This window comes from Ambystoma mexicanum, chromosome 5q (genome assembly GCF_040938575.1).
Source record: "Ambystoma mexicanum isolate Mex_15411 chromosome 5q, UKY_AmexF1_1, whole genome shotgun sequence".
In the NCBI taxonomy this organism is placed as follows: domain Eukaryota; kingdom Metazoa; phylum Chordata; class Amphibia; order Caudata; family Ambystomatidae; genus Ambystoma; species Ambystoma mexicanum.
Window position 1 is genome coordinate 1135009352 of NC_090933.1, and position 12032 is coordinate 1135021383.

Genomic DNA, 12032 nt, shown 5'->3' on the forward strand with positions numbered 1-12032 from the left:
TGCGGGTTTGGCGGGCGCTCTACGTGGAGCGGAGCGCCCGCAGTTCAGCTTCGGGCCCGGGGCGGGTGATGGCGGGAAGGCCCCTGTATCTCGGCGGCGGCATCCGCTGGGCTGTTTGTCCTCCGGGTAGCGATCTCCTCGTCCCCCTCCGCCTCCGTGCACACCGGGTCTCTTATGGGCCGTTGGGGTTGCAGTCTCCGCACTGTGGATCAGTAGTGTCGTGGCTCCTGTCGCGGGGGCGGGCTATGATAGGCAGCCCTCCATGCAACGCGTCGGCAGCAGTGACAGCCGAGCAGTCCGGCCCGCAGAGGATTGTGTTTCGGGTGAGGTCGCTCGTTCCCTGGGGCCTGCTGCCACCCCACCGATGGGGAGCGGGCAGCGACCTCGACCAAGCTCACTGTCCCCCAGTGCACGGCAATTCAGCGCTCGTAGTGGCAGTCTCTTTCACACTATCTCAGCCCCCGCACGGGGCCTCCTCCCAGGTTGACTTCACCGTTGCCGCACGGCGCCCCAGGTCAGTTGCCGCGTATGGCGGCCATTTTGTCGGTCTCGCGCGTTGCAGGCCTCGCTTCTTCCGCGCGTCTCAGCCAGGGTTTCCCGCACCGTTTTCGGTTCGGGATCAGGCGGTTTTGCTCCGCAGCGGTTCTTGCTTCACCAGAGCGATTTTGGTCCTCACAGGTCAGTGATTACGGCAGGATTTCAGCAGGATCTTGCTGGCGGCCCCGGAGCGATGCGAGATCACGTCTGCATCGTCTGTCCGTTGGCCACGCCCGACACATGCAGTCTTGAAGAGTATCCTGGCCTGGAGAGGAAGCCAATGCAGTTTGCGTAGGACAGAGATGATTCAGTCAAATTTCCATGTACCCATAGTAATGTACCTATTTGTCAAGGGAGGATAGCTCGGAGCAACGTGCTCGCCTTGGAAGCAAGACGTCACGGAGCAACACAGTATCAATCCCCGGGTCCGCGCTTAGAACCCTCTGGGTATTGAGCGCTTTATAAATAACCTGGTATAGGAAGCGTGGGGAGCATGTAGAAGTAAACAATCGTTATGTGAAATGAAAATGTGAAAGGGAATTGTGCCTGGTGTGGGACAGTATTTCGGTGGGTTTTGTGTAAATGTACCCTCACAGTGTTCTTACTATCATTACCAGTAAATGTAAACCAAGGCCTATTTTAATAATGACTCACTTACCCGACTGACTTGATTCAAATAGCTTGATCTTTGATGGGTCTCATCAGTCCAAATTGTCTATCACCTCTCTGGGCACAGTGTATATGGTGCAGGCCACTGGCTGCAGATAGCAAACTTAAGCCTGCCATATGTGAGGGAAGAGTTGAAAGGATTTCAGTCTGTCAATTTCTGCTGTCCATGTGAGTCCTATTCAGTTTACAACAATGTCTGTTCTGGGCCTTAAAGCCACATGTTGTCCCTCAGCATGTAGAAGGAATTGTATTGCTCCTCTGGTGCCCCCCAGCACCAAGGAACCTGAATAGTATCCTTTGCAGAGAATGAAGAGGACAAGAGAGATAATGCCTCCTGAGGTGTTTCGTGCTCTTGCAGCCAGCAATCCAGATTTTACAAAAACAGGTCACCAGCCAAACTCCAGTGCCACTGCGAACATCATGATCCTGGAGAAAACCTGGGGAGGTGAGTTGATCCACCTCTTTGCCCAATCTGCTGCTTCTTAGTGCCACTTCATCCTTTCTACATCAGCTTTCTTTTGTGCTTGGGTCCCCCTATTGCATTGGGCCCTCCTCCAGCATGGAATAAGTACATTCACGATTGAAGCCAAGGCATCTGGCTCTCTCGATCCTCCTGCTTGCTGTTGATTACAACACATGCAGCTTTCACACCAATACTCCTTTGTGGGTAAAGTAAACAAAGTACCTGCTGTCCCTAAAGCAGGTGGTGTCCTTTTTTGCTGCAAGCCCTCTACTGCATGCATGTAGTAGAAACACCAAGTACATGGAGTGCTCATTGGAGAAGGAGGAGCATGCTGGTGTGTCCTCATTTCTCTAGGAAAACACATTTAACACACATCAGCAGTTGGCCTTATCATGTTTGTGTTGCAAGTTGATGGTTCTCAGTGGCACATTCCTGAAAAGCTAGTTTTATACCAAAATAACCTTCACTCTAGAGCAAGCCAGGGGGTGAGAGTTCAGTTTCATTCACCTATACACTCTACATGGACTGGGGAGACCATATTCAGCAAAGAGGTTGCCGTCTGTCTTGGACACCACCAATAGAGGGCCGCCAAGGAACACTATATTGTCCCAAAAACATAACAATGAACCCCATTATAAGGCAGAAGCACCAAGATGGACATTTGCACCATTCTTAATTAACTTGTCAGGGTGTTTTGCAGATTGGTGATAATAACCTTTCATCCCATAGAAAACAACATTGAAGCAAAATGAGTCCCAATACAACACAGTGGGCCTCATTACGACCCTGGCGGAAAGGGGTTTGCGGCAGCGTTAGCTGCGCCAACCCCTTTCCGCCAATTACGAGTTCCCTTTCCGCCATGGCGGTTTTTACACCTGCTTTTAGCAGGTGTAAAAAACCATGGCGGTAAGGGAACTTGGTGTTAATTACGCCACCGTAATTTACGGTGGCGTAATTAACGCCTTCCCCACTCCCATTATGCCCTATGGGGCAAAAATGGGAATGGGGAAGGGTAAATGGGGATTGGGGATTTACCGCCCCGCCAAGGTCGGAATGGGGCGGTAAATCCCCTTACCGCCATGGCGTAAACGTAGTTTGCGCCATGGCGGTAAAGTCACGGCCCTGGCGGTAACTTACCGCCAGGGTCGTAATGAGGCCCAGTATGTTTTATTTCATCAGCAAGACACAAAGAATGCACATTCTGGGCACTAGGTTGTGTGGTGTTACCATCTCGGAGTGTTGCGCGTTAGACATTTTGGAGGAGTCTTTTACAAATCAGAAATCATTGCGCCATTTAACAGGAGTTGGAACCAATTCCCCACAGCTATGTCAACCATGCCCACCAAATACATAATAATGCAATAAATTGCCCAGCAAGGAGACTGGCCTGCCATACAGCTTCCGGTCACTCTTTCCAGCAGTCAAATCTTCTCAGATGACTTTTCAGATTTTCGTGGCTGTTTGGAAAATAACAAGCTGTTACAATCTCAACCTCAGAATGTGTAGTACATCACAAGATACTGGTAAGTAGTAGGAACCACACTGGACCCATCAGGTATAGAAGTGGAATAGGCTTTATGGTTGTTAGAGGGTAATAGGAAATAGGGAAGGAGCTAGGGTGGATACATCCTTAGGCTATCATCTCCCAATCTGATGTTCCTAACTGTCATATGTGGAACACAGAGGACCACAGTGTTCCACTACACCAACATTATATTAGCTTGCATTGCATTGGCAATACAAGCACACACTACACATCCCCCTTCCTTATAAATCCGCATGAAGCGGAAACACACACACCACCCCAGACAGGATCCCATACACCAAAACAACTCAACCAAAAACTTCAGTAACATTATCGCAATCGCAACCACCCAAGCATACTCAACACACTGCATAACTAACATCCAAAACCATCCAAGTGAACATACCACCACGTATCCGGGACAGCCATTTCCAGATCTCGAAGTTGCCACCTTTGAGCAAAAACCATTCGCAACGACATACGCAACCATTACACCTTCCACATGGGGTCTCGGCCCTGCCACACCCAAAGAGCTATCGCCACTATCCAAAGAATACTCCAACTATCTTTAACCGTACTACAATAAACCATAACCTGAGACACTCACTCCCAATTCTCACACAAAAGATCCTGTCACAGGCAAAACCAAACTGCACACCTTCACCAAACAGAACAATGTATACCCGACACACCACAGATGGCAGTACAACAACTCCCAAAGAGACATGAATAAAAGTAAGGCAAAAGACAGGAAAGTCACAAACAAAACAAAAACAGACCTTTATCAAAGTGTGGAAGATGTCAATAGATGCATGCATGTGATTAAATGTGCACAAACTGTAGGCCTAATACAAACACATTCATATCATCACATCTACCCGGGTGCACCCTAACCTTCCCCCAATCATAAGCAGTAAAATACATATCTTCCAACCATACAATACATACGTCCATGCCATCATAAATATATCCCTGAAATGCCTCAAAGACCATATAACACCTGAATATCATAAACCTCCCAATAATATTTGCCATTTTTTTTACTCATGTTCCATACCCAAACTTGAATGCACTACACATAGATTAGCATTTGCATTTTCATTACTTTTGTGCACAATTCAAATATTTTCACAGTTAAACAGCTGCACTGCAAATCGTCCTTTCTGGAAAAAAACATGTTAGGTCAATAACACTGTGGACCCTTTTTTTATATACTTCAATACAATGAAAGCTTTACAAATCTCCATCTGCAAAGAAACATGTTATATAATAAACAACACATCATACTCTTTTTTTGTTTTAAATGCCCTTCATAAAATAAAAATATCACTCTGCCGTCATCCAAGCAACTAAGCTAAAAAAAACATCGATACACATCAGCATCACAAACATACATGCTATTGCATTCATGTATAAACAGTGCACACGATAGGATTTTGAGGTGGGAGTGTTTTACTCCCTATTTTGAGATTCAAGAGAGTAAAAATGAGTATTCACCATTTCAAGAGAGTAAAAGGTGTTGGACATCCATCCAATGCGTGCATAAAGTTAAACATTTGGAAAATACTAGGTACAATATAGTCATATTTCTTGTTACCTGGTTTCAAATATTGTATTACACTTGTGGAAAATGCTCGCTCATGCAATAACTTGTAGGTGTGTGCTATCCAGCTGCATCTTCATGACATTAGGACACAGGACCTCCTAAGAATTAATAATAGCTACAGAACCATATACCAATTAGTTGGGTATTCATAAATAAAGTCCCTTTCTCTACCAGCATCACTACTATGCCTTTCCCCTCTGACTGTTGCTGCCTCTTTACCTACGTTTCATGGCTTCTTCCTCATGTTTTGGCTCTATCCTTCCTGTTGCTACTTTTTTCCCTGTCTCCCACTTTGCTGTTCTACCTCTCACTATTGAGTGTTTCCATGCTTGTTGTGGTCTCTTGCTCTATATCGCTCTGCATATCATGTCTCGGAATACTATTGTTGCTGTTTCTCTCCTCTGTCTTGTGGTCTCCATTGCTGTAACTCCAGTGCCTCTCGCTCATCTTAATTCCTCTGTTTTCTCTCACATTGTATTACTCTGGCTCTCCCTCCTTTCCATTAAGTTCTCTGTTCATTCTGCCTCAAAATCCAACTTTGTTGTCCTGTGTCTCCTAAGTTTTTAATTGCTCTTCCTGATTTATTTTTATTTAGCATTTGGCATAGCAAGACATAAGTGATACAAGCTGAACATGCATTTTCCATCTATAAATATAGTTCAGTTTGGAAATTAGGGGGTGGTTCCTTTTAAATGTATGCAAACTTTCTTTTGGAAGTTAGGCTGGAAATTGCAGATCTAGAGTTTCCTATCAGCAGATGCTGAATTTGTTTCCATGTAAATGCTTTAGCTGCACTGAATGCCAAGTATGGCAGCACTCATGAGATGTCTATGGTCGGAACCATCAAACATGTACCCCCCGCAAAGCAGTTCAAACCTTTTATCTCCATCTTAAACACATTTCACTGCATGCAGATGCATGAGCTCACCGCGCTATTGACAGGTTTGGTATTTGCAGGTGAAACACTGATCTGTGTGGCAGACTTAACCCACTGAACTAAGTTTCGAACTAACTTGTCTGAAAGCCTTGTAGGGTTGGGGCATCGGCAGTCCCATGCATGGCTTACATGATAAAACTGGCCCGGTCCAAGCTCCATGCCCCTTTCAATAAACTATCCTACAAATGAAGCTGGAGATTTATAGAGGTGCTAGAGATTTGGCAGTGTCACACAATAGTCAGAATGGGAGAATCAGAAGTTAGGAAAAATGCAATACTCAGAGCAGGACGGCTTGAAGTCTACCAAAGCAATTCCATTTTTCTCACACTGTCCACCAGTGTGCATAATACCACCTCAGGAGAATGGAGGGGGGAGCTTAGAGACTGTTTCTCTTCAGTGCTTTAGCTACATACTGAAACTGCAAACACATGTTCGTGCTGTGTCATTGCAATGCCACAGTTGACAAATTCAGGTATTGTTTAAAAACCTAGCAGTCCTGCTAAGGAATCTGGTAATGATGCCACTAAATGTGATTTAGCCCTGCTGCGAATAATTCACTGTCCCATATGGCAGCTCCGCTGAGAAGCTAGGCTCCTGTGCTTAAATATAGCAGACTTGTTGAGAAGTACTAGTACAGTCAACCCTACTAAAAATATATACAGTAATATTGGGACGTGTTGACCTGGTCTCATTTAACAGATAATAGCTAGTCCTGATAGCCAAAGGACTGCTAATTTCCCAATAAAATTATATAAAAGTTCATCAAAGAATTGCTGGTAGATTTTCACCCTCCCTATCTGTATGAATTATACCTGCTCAGGGGGACAGTGGGGAAATACAAGTAACATTCAGACCACGCATCCAGCAGTTCCTTGCTCACGACTAAAAAGTGAATGTGCCCTTTCATGCATGCACTCACACACAGACAATATTGTATAGCCTTTCGTAATGAGAAATGCCAAACATCTGCTGGCTCAGAGTCTCTCAAAAATATAACGCATCAAAGGCCTCAAGCCATTAAATACCATTGATGTGCTTGTGAGAAAACGAGAAAACAGTATGAAATGCTATGCAAATCACTCGTAAACGTGAACAATTTATACTTCAGCAAAGCAGCCTCTATTAAAACCAATGAAAACAGCAGTGATAAACACACAAATGCAGCACTTGCTAAAAACACTGTACTAGATCAATCTTCAAAATCAGGCCAAATAAGAATACCAATTCTAATGAAACTTCCTAAAGTGTCAAAGTAATTTGCAATGCACATTAATGATGAAAAATTCTTAAATAACATTGGAACACAGAAAATCATAGCATTTGAACAAAGTGAAAAACACACACTCATTTATATCCAAGTGTTACACTTTACAGACTATGTATTCGCTAGATGAAATGACCAACACAGGAAAGTGTTATATAAACAGATCATGACTCAACCCATTTGGATGTCAGCAGTGAACTCCATGATTTATGGGGGTGCTGCCAAGAACCTCATAATGGATACAAATAGGAAAAAGAAAGGTGCTCTATTCACAAGAATTCAGTGTGTAAAAAGGACAGATATGTACCTTATCTGGACGGCTGTGTATGAATATTTATAAGAATCAGCAACGTGTCACTGGGTAACTTTAAGCTAAACTTACAAATAAACATTCATCCAAAGTTGCTTCTGCATCTCTCTGAGGTCGCACCTGTCCACACAGGCACAGATCAGAGATTATGATGGTGTAAAAAAAACAACCTGAACAGTTCTAGGAAACGGTGTCAGCTCTAAACATTGATGCCTTTAACTTCTGTCATTATGGCGAAAATGCCGTCATCACCGCTGTAATTAATAAAATAAGCATTATAAACCAAATTGAGCATGCTCAGCCGACAGTCATGTAGTGGAACGAAAATCCATTACAATGCTGGAGGAAAAACGAAACACTTGCGATGCAGATTCCGGGCATCTATTTCCGTTTCTCAATCTGTCACGGTATTTTACACGGCACACAGCAGCTGGGGAACTCCTTCCCTAGAATGGATGTGGCGCACAGTAAAACGCTTTTATTTTTAATATACTACGGATTCTTTTTGAATAGGCCTCCAACCTGTCTCGCACCCAACCTCAACAAACACCCAGTGTCACAATGGACTAGGAACCAGGCCGGTGTATATCAATAAGATATGTATTAATTTATTATTTAATGAAAAAGGAAAATCAAACAATGTCATTGCCACCAATTTTGTGACAACACAAAAGGCAATAATCCGTACAAATCACCCAGGGTAAGATATAGGGTAAGATATACTATTACAGTTAAATTGAAGTGGTTGGTTCTAGGGAGGTGAACAACCTGTGCTGACAGGACCCAGATGGATCGGACCGCCACGCTTAACACGGATAAAAAGGGCCCAACAAGAGCCACTGATCCCCACAGGACAACTCATATAAATCGGACCAGGACCCCATAGGGGCTCAAGACCATTTACACTTAGCCTTGATAAAGACCCACGTGTCGGCTGACCACAAGGGACTTTATTGCCCCATAATTGTACCTAAACATGTACCGATCAAAAAATTCACAAATTACAGCACAATTGATCAAAATAAAAAGCGAGATCTAATCGCAAAAACCAATGTGTTGGAATCTTAATTGATAGACAGAAACAAGATATCCAGGAGACAAACCTTTCTTCTTACTATTGCAGTTAATTCCGTTTTTTTTCAGGGCAGAACAGAAAAAGAACAATTAACCACAAAGTGATAGCACATGCAGTTAAACACCCCCCCTGCAACAATGGAAAAATTGATTTTCAATGATTCAATACTACTGCAAGGGGACAGCACATAAGGGTATTTTGGGCTGCTTACACTAGAAGGGCTTCAAAACAGACTAGCTAGCACACATAGGAAATTCGATTTTTAATACAGGCAACACATGAGAAAGAAAATCAAAAAATAAAAGGAATGCAATTCAAAATCAGTGATCAGGGTACAGTAGGGGAAGAGATATAAACTAGGAACAACCAGCTTTCAAAGGTTAAAAGACATTTTTATAAAAAAGAAAAGGCAAATCCTACTAATTTTGCTGGGGCTGTGAAGTGACAGGCAAGCTCTGAGCAATGAAAAATTAATCAAATGCAATTCGAAATCCACACTCCAATATGATAGAGGAAGGGGAGTACTCTAGGAAAAAATGCCTTTTAACGGATGAAAAGACATTTTTAGAAAAACGAAAATGGAAATTACCTTCATTTTAGTGGGGCTGGAAAATGACACGCACGCTTTCAACAATGAGAAAGACACACAGGAAAATCGTTTTTTAGTTAAAATGACAGGGGCAACTAAGAGGTAGGCTTTGGGCAAAGGGATTACTCACAATGGGAACAACGGTTTGGGTTTAATAGGACAGATGCAAATAGGAATGACACTGGCAAATGAAAATTCGCTTAGCGGGGTATAATTTAGAAACAGTGACAAATTCGGTTTTCAGCTCACAAGGGGAATATTTCTTTGGAGGCAACACTTTAATGACTATAACAATTAAATAAAAACACGAGGAACAAGATTGTTGGCTTCGAATTCAACAATCTTGATCCGTGAAATTCAATGGGGGAATTGATTGATTTACTTATTTACACAGAAAAATACAGGGTTTTCTTAATGGGAAACAAGAGATTCTTCTATGGGAGATGGACTACACGGACAATTGGGGTATTCAATGGGAAATACTGGATGCACTGCTGCAAAAATGAAAGGGTTATGCAATTTACGGCTGGGGTTATTGCTACTTACATAGCATACACAGAAGCCTTTGTTTAAGAATAAGGAAAGCCAGCTGTATCTCAAGACACTCTGGAAAGAAAGGGCAGCGGTCGGGTCACTGCACTCTTAAAGATGGTAAGTTTGGGCAGCCTTCTCTCCGTCCTCCTTTTCTGTCCCCCCCTGTTTATTGTTTGTCTTAGTACAGTTCCCCTTATACAGCTGAAATAACATCACTAATTTTACAATCATGGGGAAGTACCCTTCAATAATCCCTGCCACCATGATTGGACAGTTTCTCTCTCTCTCTTCGCCCCCAGTCAGGATTGGATTAGGGATTTTGGAGAACCAAATGTCTTTTCCCCTTATTACCATCCTTTGTTCTCATTACAACTTTTTGGCAAAAAATTGTTTTGTATCATAACTTCATAATTGTACTAGCCACTGCCAAAGTTATAAATATGTAAGTCATCACGCATATTCCTAATTTCATTTTCCACCTTTTCACTAACCTTCACAATTGTAATATGTTCAGATCAGCCAGAAAACTAGTCTAACTGGCCATTACAGTTCCCAGAGTCACAAGTAGATGCATTCTATACCCAAAACCACCTGAAAATTGCATGAAAATTGTATAAAACTTAAATCAATCCTCAGTCTGATTGCTGCGCAAAATGCCTAAAATGAATATAGTCTTTTAAATCAATTGTGAGTGTTTTCTGTTCATCAAATGAGAGGCTGCTTCATCCCTCACAGCCATCTGTCTCCCTGGGCTCAGCCTGTGACCAGAGTTTTTTATAAGTCTCTTTGAAGTGGTGTGGGCTTTTTTAAAGTGGGTGCAACAAGGGCTCAGACCTTATTGTTATGCTTCAGCTAGGGATGATTGTTCGTTGAAGTCCCTTGCTTTAACGGTCTTCAGTGCTAGCCAGACTGAGGAACAGTGGACTTTCAACCTCTGCAGCAGCAGATTCTATTGCAGGGCTTCATTAGATGGGAGGTATAACATCCAGCTGGAGTGGGGTTTTTCATTGTGAAGTTCCTGCACCCAGCCAGAACAGGTCTTTCCTGACTTAAGTGTCTCTCCAACTGTCACTGGAGCTTTGTGGGTGAAACATAAAATACATTTGCTTTAGTCACCCTGCCACATCAGGTTTTGCTTTCCTGACATTTTTCTGTCAGCAGTGATATCTTTTTCCATGGTGGCTTTTTAAAGCCGTTTTATTTGCAAATACATGTGAAGGCCATTTTTGCTTTTAATGTTTAAACTCCTGTTTTCGTTGTCACAGGATTCTTTGATTCCTCCTTATTTGGTGAATTACATTGCTGCTAGTCCATTGCTAGTGACAGGCAGGCCCCTTCCCCATGGTTCTCAAAAGTTACATGAAACTAAAGAAAAAGCCAGGCCGTTTATGTTGCAGCGTTTAAGTTCCTGCCATTCATGTGACAGGGAAAGCAAAAGCCAGCCTGTTTTTGGCTGCATTGTTTAAATGCTGCTGTTCATGTGAAAGGGACTTCTGTTTGGGACTTTTAGGTGCACCCCATATGCCCCCTGTTATTCCATGACTCTTTGTTGGGGAAGAGCAGGGCAGAGTGGGGTTTCCTTCAGCGCAATTTTCCTTCATCTGGGAGTAGACACTCCAGTATCCCCTTCTGTTGCTGGGATGGGGCCTATGGGATGGCACCCCCATTTCTTCCTTCTTTTCGGAGTGGGCACTCCAGCCTCCCCTTCCATCTTAGGGTTGGAGGGTGTGGCATGGCACCCCTTTTCTTCCTTCCATTCAGGTCCCCGGGGTTCTCCTCTTCAGGCTGGAATTTAAGGATGTTAATTCTCTAATAGAAGATTTAAAAAAACAAGTTTCAGTACTTTTTTACACACATTTTTCCCAGAAGATTTACAAGAATTTACAACAACAACCTCTAGTTATGCATAATCTTCTAGTTCCATAAACAATTTTCATCTTTCTTTTTTTTGTCACCTGTACAGCAACACCAAGTAAATTACATATATATATATATATATATATATATATATATATATATATATATATATATATATTACACAGCATAGTTATGGTTAAGTTGCGGTCACTCTGCTGCCCCTAGACGAATCCTCACCAAACTCTGCAAAAAAAGTATATGGGCCACTCTGAATTTTTTGGCAAAGTTCGGTGATGTTTGGTCCAGGGGGAGAAAAGTTATAGGGGGGGTCCCAAAACGTCTTTTTTCCCATAGACTGAATGGGGGAAAAACTTTGCGTACGGCTACAGGTCAAACCGTTGGATGGATTTTCACGAAATTTGTGGCAGGTACAGGGGCTTGGTCCAGAAAACGTGCTTTTGTAAATTTGGTGACAATCCGTCCAGTATTTTTCTTTAAAATGACCAAAAAGTATGTCGGAAAAAATGTGTGATATCTATGTCCGCTCCGCGGTCACACTTTCCTGTTCGCTACGTGGACAAGATAACGATTGGCTAATGGGCTCACGTCATGACCACGGACACGCAACGTTTCTGCCGATTGGCTGCTGCGAGACGTGTTCTGCGT

At 43.1% G+C, this 12032-nt stretch overlaps 1 long non-coding RNA gene across 1 annotated transcript in view; it reads right to left on the bottom strand.

Moving 5' to 3' along the window:
* Positions 1–2839: 2839 nt before the first annotated feature.
* The window catches only part of LOC138497920 (uncharacterized), a 444253-nt gene continuing 435060 nt past the window's right edge, over positions 2840–12032 (bottom strand). Inside the window, exon 4 of the long non-coding RNA XR_011278667.1 lies at positions 2840–3126. This is a non-coding gene — a long non-coding RNA (uncharacterized lncRNA). The remainder of the gene's footprint in view (positions 3127–12032) is intronic.